The 5,196-nt window shown below is 35.4% G+C and overlaps 1 pseudogene; it reads right to left on the bottom strand.

Annotated features, from left to right (window-relative positions):
- Positions 1–563: 563 nt before the first annotated feature.
- Positions 564–2,003, bottom strand: LOC147823318 (rab GDP dissociation inhibitor beta pseudogene; annotated as a pseudogene).
- Between the last annotated feature and the right edge of the window lie 3,193 nt (positions 2,004–5,196).

The raw sequence follows: 5,196 nt of genomic DNA, 5'->3' as shown, positions 1-5,196 counted from the left end.
TGTACATAAGTTCCTTTCCCCTTCTCTCAATTTTCCTAGGTTAAAACAACACATACTGGCTTTCTCCAAACACTCCCTTAGTATAGAGTTGGTTAGAAATACATGTCCACATGAACCAAACTTGTGGCTATACTATTTGGGCCCTGCCCATAATTATTTGATTATAACACAAAATACATACAGGGAAAACTTAAGGATGCTGTCCTAAAGTAAGGAATATTCAATTTAGAATCTCACTAATGTCAAGATGGCACACATTGTATGGACCCAGCTCTTGAGCAGCAGAAACACAAAACTGCAAAGTCTACACTGATTAAAAGATACAAACACTGTATCAAGTGCTCTGAATTGGTATCACAACCTTTTTAAAACTGTTCCTTCACTAGAAAAAAGCCAGCTCAGTTAAATTGCAACAGTAACCCATCAATCTGAATAGCCAATCCATGAAAAGTTAATACATAAGATTAGAAAGATGAAGGGGAATATTCACTGGTACAGCACTCTTCAATCTCCATTGTGATTGCAAAAGCAGGCCTTACAATATTGATTTCATACAATATGTATTATTTGCCAAATTTTTAATTTGTCCCAATTAGATATTAACAAGTACTGATGTTAGTCTTCTCCATAGATGTCATTTTTCTTGAGCTTCATTTCCTCAAAGTCAAACTCAGATCCTGTCATCCTTTTATAGATGTCTTTAATGTCATCACAGGTTGTCTTAAAGTAAATTGTAGCATCATATGCACGGGAAATAAAGATCTGGCTGTCTGTTCCCAAGTCCTTTGGTACAAGGAGGTCACTGATGCTAACAAATTTCTCTTCAATTGGTTCCAAGAGCTCCAAAGCTGGTCTGACTTCTTTCTCAGGTTCCTTGGTTTCCACAGTTGTACTAACAATAGCAATGTACTTCCCTTGTGCTGCCACGTTGTGTGCAGAGGAGATCATGCAAACATAGATATCTGATTTTCGATTGACTTGGTTCTGTGGAATAATTATCTGACAGGAATTGACATCATTGGTATTCTTGATGGGGTGGCTGAGGATGCATATAACTCTAATTACCTGGCCCACTTTTTCTACCCGATCTTTTACATAACTTGGGTCACAGATGAGCTGCTTACAGCAAGCAATCTCTCCTTCAGATTTTACACCAAGCACTTTTCCATTCTGCACAATTATTTCTTCAATTGGTTTATTCAGCATGTAGGTATTTATGTACCACCATGAATAGCACTTAGCCTTGCAAATCCTTGTGGCAGTTCTCCAAGGCCATAACATGGACAAAGGTATGGGCTTTTGCCATATTTTTCAAAAGACTCGCTGTAAAGTGTAATTCTATCAATGGTCTCACAACATGGCTGATCTAAGTAGTCATCAGTTCGGTATAATGCAAGAGAATGACCAGTAAAATCTATAACATCTTGGCCCAGGTCAAATTTCTCATACAGATCTCGCACTGTGGTCTTCTTAGGATCAACGCCCTCCAAAGTTCTAGGGTCTTTTTCATCAAAGTCGGCAACATACACTAGGAACTTTCTGAAGTGACATTTTCAAAGAGTCCCATTAAGCTAGATGCCAGGGTTTCTGCTTCAGTAGAAGGAACTTTGTAGATTTTTCCTCCCTTATAGACAAAACTCCCTTCGATCACTTTGAAATCCATGTATCGAGTAACTTCTGTATACAGCAGCATCTTAACTAGCTGACCATTAGCCACCAGGAACTTGGGAATTAAGTCAACATTCCAGTCTCTTCCTCTTCCCATTGATGCTGGAGGTACTCCTGGTAATTTAAATCTTTTGTATAAATCTTCCAGTGGTGTTATAGATGCACTTTCTCCTCCATAATATGGATTTTGATCCATGTGAAGAACTTTCTTCCCATTCACTGACATTATACCTGACAGGAGACATTCCGTCAGGCGGGTGCCCAGCACAATCACTTCGTATTCCTCATTCATGACTGGGTAGGGCGAGGACTGAAGATCCGAAAGAGGAGAAAGCGCCGGGTCTCCGCTGTCACCCTAAGGGAGGCGGGAAGATGCTCAGGCCATTCTCCTACCGGAGGGAAAAGGGAACACCAGAGGAGAGGTAAAATGGAGCTGATGAGGAGGCAAGGCCAGCTGCCACCTCAGAGGGGAAGAGAAGAGCAGGATGGATTTCTTACAGAAGCTGTAAGGCTCAGATTCACAAAGACAAGCCTACTTTTAAAATAATTAATATAAGTGAAACTCTCAAATTTGGAATCCTGTATTTCACTAATTGTTTTGTTCCTCAGCCTTATATGTCTTACTAACATAGAGAATAGGAAAGTAATTAAATTGAACTAGAAAACATTCCTCTGGAATAAACTGAGTAAGTAGACTTTTCCAAGTGTTTTCATGCCCCCAAATCAGAAAAAGGCCATTCAGAGAAACTAGTTGCAAGATTAATTCATGGCTAAAGATCACAAAATGCTGGACAATTTATGTTCCTGTCTTTACTAGCCTGAATGGAAATTATCAGTGCTGTGTTTTGGACAAACAAAGCAGAGGAAAGTGCCACTATTAAATTACTGTTAGTAGGTGCATTGTCAGGATACTGTATAACTTGGGACAACACTAACCCAGAAAATTATAAAAGCAAAATGGGTTTATTGCAGATGGATGAATCTGCAGACATTATTAAAAGTGCTCAGTTAATAGCACTAATTAGAGTTCCTCAAGAGAAATGCTTTATAGAACATTATTAGTTCTGCAAAGGCATGCCAAAATAAACCACTGAGTATTAAATAATGAAAGCAATACATAAATAAATAAATACATAAATACTTGGAAACAAGGTATTGAATAAATATTGTGCATATTTTGTGTTTATTGTATAGCTGAAAAGACAGACACAAAGGCTTTGTTTCCAAATACTTCAGAAAGTGAGAACCAATGGTTATTCACTGACTGTTTCTATGAGTAAAACAGCAATGCTATTAAATCGACGATCTGACAAATTAGTATACTACATTTCATACTATGCTAGTTCTGTGTTAAACAAATTTGGTAGAAAGGTGTCCTTCCGAGAATGCTGAATGTTGACTGGCAGACTCTTGGGTTGACTGCAGTATCTGTACTTTTCATTGCCTTTGACCTATTTTGTAGCTCTGTAAGGATGAAAGTTGCCTTGTAGAGGGCTGATGGCGATGAAGTTCTTCTTGGTTGATGATAACGTAAGCAGTCCTGTTCAGAGAGATGCAAATGAGCTTTGTTCTACAGGTATACAACTGAATTTTTCCCTTGTGGGAGAAATGATTCCAAGTGTTACATTTTATTGTCCTTTGGTTATTGACCATTTTGCATCTATTAGTAAATTCACTCAGCCTTCACCATCTGTATAAGTCTATGGATTCTCCTTTTACTTGTCTTAACTTCTTATTGGTTCACTCATTAATGAATTAGATATAATCTTTGACTTATCTACATTTTAGAATTGTATATGAGTAACAATTTTACATTTTAAAAAATGCTTTTAATAATGGAAATGAGTTGCAGTTTTTCATTAAAGTTTAAAAACTATTTTGTCTGTATTCAAAATTAAAAAGCAGTCATACTATTTATATTATATCCTTACCATATTTGTAAGAAAAAATTAAAATATAACAGTTGGTTTCACTGTGTTCCACAGATAAAAAGTTGACCATATAATTTTTGTGTTGCTCCAACTAGAATATTTTGTGCAAAGCACACTGTTAATAATCACACTGGCACAATAGGTTGAAATTACCAGAATCCTAGACAAACCAATATTGTCTTGGGCAACCCAGTATGTATGGTCGTACTATACACAAGTGACCCTAAATCCTTGTAGATTATACCAGAATGCAATACTGTACAAATGTTAATATTTATGTGTGCCATGTTGTGAAAAATATTTGGAAGTACTCATAATTATACAGTATATGAATATACTATAATGTATTAAGTCTTTTGTTCATGAGTATTTAAATTGTTTTCTAATTTACAATCATGAGTGATCTTGGAAGGAGCATTTTTGTGCATACCTGCTTTTATGCACATAGGAGGTTTTCTCTAGGATGTAATCCTGGGAGAATCACTGCTGGATGAAATGTACAAATATAGTTCAATTTTTAAGAAGTCTCCAATGTCTTTGTCACAGAATTTGCATTCATTTATATTCATACATTGGTGTTAGAAATGTTATCCAGTCATATCTTTGCCAGCACTTAGTAATATTAGATATGTGGATGATTATTGATGTGATGAATATGAAATTGTATGTCACATTTTCCATATGCCTTTCCCTAATAATAATGAGCTTAAACATTTCTTCTAGTATCCATTGTCTATTATGTTGCTTATATAAACTGTAAATTTCCTGTTATTTATGGATTGTCAGTAAAAAATGTTCTTAGTTTTAATGTCAGATTTATCAGTTTATTTGTGCTTTTTGCATCTTAAGAAATGTTTTCACACCTTAGAGTCATAGAAAATTATTCTATATTTCTTTTGAAAACTTTCAGAATTTGCTTTTCACACACAGTTCCTTAAGAAACCTTGATTTTTGTTTAGGAGCAAGATGTGATACCAATTATGGTTAATTTTCTTTCCTCACAGTAATAACCAATTAATCCAGATCCACTTACTTCATTGCTCATTCTTCCCCCTCTAATCTCCAAGATTTACTTTCCCTCAGATCCTAAGTATTTGTCTCATAACTCCTTCTCTGTTCCACTGATATCTTTGCCTTTCCTATGGCAGTGCCATACTGTCTTACTCTACCTTTTTAATATACTTTGGTGTCTGATAGGGCAAGACCCCCTACCTGGTCCTCTCCAATATTTTTGGAGTATTTTCAGACCTTTCAATTTACTACATAAATTTTGAATTAACTGGTTCAAATTCTCTGAAAATAGTTCTATAACTTTGCAGGGAATTATTTCAAATTATAATGAAAATATGAGATAAATTGTTATATTTAGGATATTAACACTGGCTATTAATAAACATGGTACATTGGTTCATTTATTTGGGCACTTTTATTACTTTCCAGTGATACTTTATCCTATCCTCCAAGAAGGTTATGCATATATTTTATAGGGTTAATTCTCAGATACTTTAGGTATTTATGCCAATGTACATGCTATCACTTTTATAAATTATAATTGGCCTTTGAGTGTTGATCATGTATCTAGTAACCTTTCTGAACT

This window comes from Heterocephalus glaber, unplaced genomic scaffold, assembly GCF_053883595.1.
Source record: "Heterocephalus glaber isolate CG9 unplaced genomic scaffold, H.glaber_assembly_v1.0 deba00001593, whole genome shotgun sequence".
NCBI lineage: Eukaryota > Metazoa > Chordata > Mammalia > Rodentia > Bathyergidae > Heterocephalus > Heterocephalus glaber.
This window is presented reverse-complemented; position numbering and strand designations above follow the sequence as displayed.